We start from the raw sequence: 7,154 nt of genomic DNA, 5'->3' as shown, positions 1-7,154 counted from the left end.
GGCGTTATCAGCAGTACCTCACTAAAGCGCATCATTCACCCAGGATAATGGATGTGATGAAAGCTGGATACATAACTCATGAGATGTTTCTCTGATAATGGCAGGGAAAGGTAAGTATGCTATATATTTCTATAATCATTTATCCCCAAACACAGAGTATGCCTACCCGACGAACTCAGTGAAACCTCAGAACTCATTTCCTCTATTCATATTCTTGACTGCTTCCCCCTGTCGTGCATAAGGCGTGGGAAATTTCCCATTGGGCAATTCCACTGTGCTGAAATAGTGGGATTATAACACCTAGTAAGTATAACACATATTAAGCGAATCATGTGTTGTGAACATGAGGAAAAGTGTCCTTAATACACAATAAAATCATCGTATGAACGTAATAACACGAGACCTTTCATTTTGCTTTAATGTGTTACACTGTAAACAATTAAATATATACTTTTTGACAAACACAATTTCTGTTGGTTCAAAGGAATTCCGATTGCAGTCTCTCTATTTAGCACCAATCAATAACAAAGCTTCTCTGTAGACTCTGCCTCTTTTTAAATAAGCAGAACCAAATCTGCTGTCATCAAGTAACTTATTTGTCAGTATCAATAATACAGTTATTTTGGGGGGAAATGTGAATAATTGCATTGCAGGCTGATTTATGGTTAGCCCCTAAATTTTTTGCTTGCTCTCCTAAACTTTTCAGTCAGGGCCCAGCAAACACGTGTATGTGGGGCCCACATGGGTTGTAAATGGGCTACAGGGGTGCAGAGTGGGCATGGGCTCAAAATGGGCATCTTATCTGGGGCCCACTTGGGTGACCCAGATAGGACTTACATGGGTGAACCCAGGGGGGCTCCCCATGTGGTTTCTAGTTGGGTAATTAATGGGAAATGTGTGCATGGGTTTAAAATGGGCTACAGTTATGTCTTTTCACAAGGAGTATTAATGAATTAATTTATTACTTTTTCTAGCCAAATTTAGTATCCACAAATGTACATTTCGAGGAGACAAACCTATATAGTTGTTAAGGTGGAAATCCTACCTAATTCAATGCAATGTTTAGCAAATATAAATATAAAAGTATTTCTGGCTAACATTTCAATGTGTTAATTTAACCTTTTTTATTTTCTTCTTTTGATATTGCTTTGATTTAAATATTGTGGTGTTTGATTTTTTTATGTATTTCCATAATGTACCCAACATTCATATTTGAATTAAAAGGTCTTTGCTGCGCAGAACGATCGGCGTATGTCATCAAAGTACCGCGAGATGCAGCCTCGGAAGGATCCCGTGAGATTTCCTTTAGCAATTCCCATCCCCCTACTAAATTACCTAAATCGCGCTGGCGGCATTTTCCTATAACACGTGCACAGACTCGGCCGTACTTTTGCCTGCAGTTTATAGAAGGTAAGAATTACAAGTTAAAAAAAATAATAATATATATATATATAGGCTACTGTATGAGTATGAAAATACTTTGTTTCATTATGGTTCGAAAACGTAGTTTGGATTCTTGATTCATGTTAGAATTAAGACAAAATCGCATCATATTTTCCCTCTTATTTCTGGCGCCAATGCCAAACGATAATGCTGTAAATTATGCCTTTGTTCCCAACGCCATCTAATAGTTCAAGACACGAAAAAGCTTATACTTAAACTACAAGTTTGGCACCATGCTGTGTGCTCAGGATACAGGAAGATTAGTGTTATAAATATTAGATCAAACGGCCCACAGCAGAGAAGCTAGTATACGCTAGTGTATGAAGCAGCTTGGGACAGATCTCTATGTCAATAATAAACAAAAAGGCTTTAACAATACATAAAATTAAAACAATCTTTCATATTTATCATGCAAACATGAGCTTTTGCCTTATATAAATCTGCATCAGTTTGCATTAGGGTGTTATTACAAATCTCTTTTTTTAACCATTTAACCATTTTTTGTGGTAAAAGTGTAGTAGCCACGTTTTTTGGTGTATTGGTTACTATTGCCAAAACTATGGCTTTACCCTATACTTGACCAAAAGTATTGACTGTGACATAAATGTTGTGTTTTGCAAAGTTTTCTACTTCTGTGTTTGTAGATTATTTTGCCACATGTTTCTATGGTTTACTGGATATCTTAAATTAGCATATCTTTAGTTTTAAAGGCGTTTTTTGGCAAAAAAAAGAAAAATATGCAAAGAGTCAGTGTTTACAGTGTGGGGCCTTGTTTTTCAATACCTCTTTTTTTAAATACTGCTTATACATTTTCTGTATTTTCTAATTGCATTCTAATAAAAACACTGAGATAAAACTGTAAATAGTCATTATACCATTTAGAAAAACAACAAATTACATTTTTTCAGTTCCCTCGCTTTTTATATTCAGGTTACTTTTTTGTCATCTCCCCAATAATGATATTCCTATTTTCCATTAGGTTGCTTTGGTAGCAGAAATTGGAGGGAGTACTGTTGATGAAGCAACAAGAAGAATGATGGCTTTCCTTTTTGACCACCCCTTATCAAGAGAGTACAATTTTGTTGGCCGGCATGGAAAGCGGGAGTTTCGGGGCCTCAGACTGTTTGAGGTTGTATATGGTATGTTTACTTGCTCTTGGTTTGTTTGTAACATTCATGTGCAAACCTGTTATGTGGTAGAGTTGAGCTTGTTCATGAATTAGTGGAATCAAATTAGTTTGATTGTATGCAAATAATTGTCCATACTTGGACAGTCAATATTCCAGAATATGAGAATATGGACCATGTGTACAGCTTATTTTAATAAGTAACTTAATTTGTGGTGCAGCAATCACAAAATTCAAATTTTATAATAATAAAATTCACACACACTCAAGCCCACCTCTTCTAACCAGGCCAGGGGACTGTGAGTGAATGTTTGTGAGCGCTCGCACTACTCAATTGACCCAAGCTTTATCTGTCAAATGCGCCCAGGCATGGTTCGATTGGTGTAGTGTGAGCAGCCCCTATGTTTATCTTCCATTTTTTTCACTGTAATGGCAATGAAAAGGACCTATACATTGGCTGAAAAATAATGACAATTTTAGATGGACAGATTTTAACATTATTTGTGAGACGAAATTCATTTTTGGGTAAACTATGCCTTTAAATGTTGCCCTGTGCCCTTGTTTCTGTGTTTGTTTGGTTAATAAACCTTTGCAGGCTTAATTTTGAAATTTTATATTTTAATGTTCTATGTGTTTTATAGGAATCTTGAAAAAAAATTCACTTACAAACCAAATTACAAGAAAAGATGCAGAAAAGGCTGTCTCAAAGTGGCTAATCGGTGCCAGGGACAGGGGAGGAAACCGTTCTGCAAGGGCACGTGGAGAACAAGATAGGTAAAAGTCTTAAGATACTCTTTATTTTTAAATATTTGATGTTTGGCACCAAAATGCTAACCTGACACTTCTTGTTTTAATTGTGAAAAGTGGTATCCTGGTTGAGTAATTATTGTCTTTTCACAGGGCTGTTTGGAGAGAGAGGACCGAGGAGCTGCACAGATTTTTTTCCGGTAAAATGTATTAAAGGTTTAGGGCTGTTAAGTGTTTAATTGTGATTAATCACATCCAGAACAATACGTTTGTTTCTACATAATATATGTGTATGTTTACTATGCATATTGATTTTGCATTTATAAACGTAAATATTTCCTAAATATATATACATATATATTTGTTTTTATATACTTATATTTACCAATAATTGAAATTATACAAGCATTTATTAATGTTAATATTTTTCTTAAAAATACACATGCATGTATGTTTAAGAATGCAATGATACACAGTACACATACATATACTGTATTATGTAAATACAAACTTTTATTCTGAATACGATTAATCATTTAACAGCCCAGATATACAAGTTATGCCAAATGTTTTCAGTAGCTTTAACTTTTTTCAAGATTCATGTGTATTATAAAGTTGTAAATGTAGATATGTTTTATAAAGTTGTAAATGTACATGTGTTTTATAAAGTTTAAATCGTCACATTTTATGTATGTTCAAATGAAAAGTTAATTCAAATAAACTTTGCTTAAAAGCATGCACTACTGGTTTCGATTCATTAAATACCTTTAGGATTTTAATGGATTAAATGTTTGGATTTAGGGATTTACCGTAAAATAATGTAACCCATACAAACTATACAGTATACTTATTGTGGCCCATAAGAGACGAATATAAGACCTAGCTGGGTCCCATCATTAACCCATCTAGGCAGACTCCTGTAGACACCAAATGGGAGCTATCTGGTTAACCCAAATTGGGCCTATATGGTGTCCATTAAGGGCCCACCATGAGCCCATCTGGGCTAACACATGTGGGGCCACCATGGAAACTGCGGACAAAATTAGCTGGGTCCCAGTTGGGTTGCCCGGGTGGGCCCCAGATATCAGCCCAAGTGCAACCCATTTGGGCCCCACATGATTGTGTTTGCTGGCTACAATGCTCCTAGTAAAAAAAATTAGTCTGGTGCCCTGACATATACTGCACACTATGTAAACAAAAGATTTTTTCCTAAGGAGAAACATTAGAGACCATGTGCAAGTATAGTTACATCTTGTTCAGTGGTTTTCAACAAGGGGGCCCCAGCGGACTTCCAAGGGGACCTCAAGATGACCATTTTTTTTTAAATGAGACAAAATGAGCATGGATATACATTTAAAAACAAAAAATCAATGTATTTGTTATATAGATGTACTACATTCTGTGACATGAGTTCGAACAAAATCTGGTCCAAACGACAATTCGTTTCACTAGTTCGGAACTGGTTGGCCGGTAAAAACCTGCGAGCCACCATTGCGTAATAGGTAGGTGTGCTCTAATGCTCCGCCTTCTTTGACATAGGAAACTTTACCGGTTCTATTCAAGGGAAGGTCATGGAAGGAACAACATCAACACGGAAAACAATGACAAGATGCCAAAACTGTTGTTGATTTTTTATTTTATTTATTTTATTTCTATTTACTAAAATGACTTTTCTTCTATGAAATATAGGTGCAAAACGATACTCTCCAAAAGAAATGGTTAATGTGTCATCATAAAAAATGGCTGTAAGCCAGATGTTTAATTTTGAGTTGCAAGTACTGAGATTCATTCTGTTTTATTATTAAAAACAACCTGAGAAAATTTTTTCTGTGATTTAAAATGTACATTATGTAAATGCAAAAGAATTACTCCACACAACACTCCCCGACTGTGCGTTTTTATTTATTTCACTTTCTCCTCACCTGTTCTTTTCTTTCCTTGTCCATAAAACTACACCATTTTCACGTTTCTTCATTTTTTGTTTGGGTAAATGGATAATTTAATTTTAGTGATGAATTGGTTTAAGACCTAAATTGAATTGTGCCAAAAGCCGTTAAAACCACTAGATTAAAAATATTTTGTGAATAATCCCTTTCACATGCCCTCATGTTTCTGTTATAGTTGCGAGTTAAAAACATTTAACCAATGTTGTTATACAGTATATGTATATATGAGTCATACTGTATATACATATAAAACACAAATTCGCTGTTCTTCTATCACAGCTGTCATGTTTGATGTTTGAGATTAGGTGCCCATCTTTAGAAACAAAGGGATGTTGCAATGTTCGAAAAACAGTATACCGTCTCTCAGCTTTTTCGGGTTTGTTTTACTTTTGGCCGTTTCTATAATTAATCAACTTTTTTCCAGTTAATGTTAAGCACTAAAATATTTTACTGGGTAGAAATGTGAAGGTTTTGTGAGTAGGAGGTGGGCCTTTGAATATTGTTGAATACAATGGGGGGCCTTGAAGAACCCCTGATCTAGTTATATCTAATGATCATATCTAGAGTCATGTCTAACGGCAGCATTACTGTAAAAACATTGTCTGATCTTTATATCATTTTTATATTTTTTTTTTTCTTATATGTTGCTGATTGACTCAAGGGTAGCTACATTGTGCTTTTTTTAGATTTAAATAAAATTGTAAGAAATACTATCTATTTCTGTCTTCTTTTCTTTTCAGTGGTACTTAAATGGTTAGTTTACTGGAACTTTAATGTTGTAAATAACATCCTGTTTCTTGAAGAGACTGATAGATTTGCTTAAAGACCTCAATATATCAGCAGGAGCCGCACGGGTTACTTTTGTGTTGCCTGTATCTGCTGTATCAATGTTCTGGCATCACAGGACTTGTTTATTGTTCTCCTCAAGGAACAACAGCTTTTACGTTTTTTATTGAGATACCAAAGAGACACTTTGAACAGCTCAACATTTGGAAGCGTACCTTTTTTATGTGCTATCAATGCGAGTATGGTGGTGTCAATTTTTCTGAAAAAAAAGATTTAGTACTGTGGGGTAAAATGAATACAGCTTAGTAAAATGTGTCGGCGAAGACACATCAGGTTTAAAAGGGTTAACTGCTTAGTTCTTTCCACTCCTTCCACCCTTGCCACAGTAACAGCAGTTACACTGGCAATGCAGTGGGTGTCATGGAGACAGGGATGGTGGTTGGAAACAGGAGGCCCCGGTGCACCACGATCATGAGCCATTGTTGGCAAGGAGGAAGCAAAGTCTGCGCCTGGAACAGACACGTTTGACCGCACCTTCCCGTTCCTAGGTGCTCCTGCCACTCGCGCTTTCAGGACTGGACCTTTGCAGTAAGAACTGTCTAGACTCATTGTGCAGAGAAGCACATGACACGTGGATGCAACAGTCAAACACGATCTCAATACAGCTGGGAAACAACAAGACACTGTTTTCAACACACATATTTTGCTGTCAGACCATTTCACAGATAAGTCCCTGACCGTCTGATACATCATGCAGGTAAAATGCCAAGAGACTAGTGCATCAGTCAGTAAAGTAACAAAGGTATTTTGTTACACGAGACACATTGTTCTGTGTCTTCGATACAACCTATTACCAAAACTGGTTTCACGTAATTCTTGTTTTCAGCTGTCGGCAACTTTCGGTAACTTACGGACGTTTTCCAAATCCTTTTTATTGTACTAAAATATTTGTTGTTGTTGATGTTTCTTGTGAGCCTAGGGTGTGCATTCACAACTGCTGTAAGAATTTTAAACAGGTTCAGTGACTCTGTGACACCCACATTAATACACCTGCTAAAAGTGCCCTGGTTATTAGACATTCAACTACTCAGGTTTCATATAGTTTT

General features: G+C 36.1%; 1 long non-coding RNA gene across 1 annotated transcript; it reads left to right on the top strand.

Annotated features, from left to right (window-relative positions):
• The first annotated feature begins 741 nt into the window (after window positions 1-741).
• Window positions 742-3,994, top strand: LOC130561523 (uncharacterized). Its single transcript, XR_008963845.1, has 4 exons — window positions 742-1,410; window positions 2,423-2,582; window positions 3,211-3,343; window positions 3,470-3,994. It is a non-coding gene; the product is annotated as an uncharacterized LOC130561523 (long non-coding RNA).
• The last annotated feature ends 3,160 nt before the right edge of the window (window positions 3,995-7,154 follow it).

The sequence above is a fragment of the Triplophysa rosa genome, linkage group LG11, assembly GCF_024868665.1.
Source record: "Triplophysa rosa linkage group LG11, Trosa_1v2, whole genome shotgun sequence".
Taxonomy (NCBI): Eukaryota; Metazoa; Chordata; class Actinopteri; order Cypriniformes; family Nemacheilidae; genus Triplophysa; species Triplophysa rosa.
This window is presented reverse-complemented; position numbering and strand designations above follow the sequence as displayed.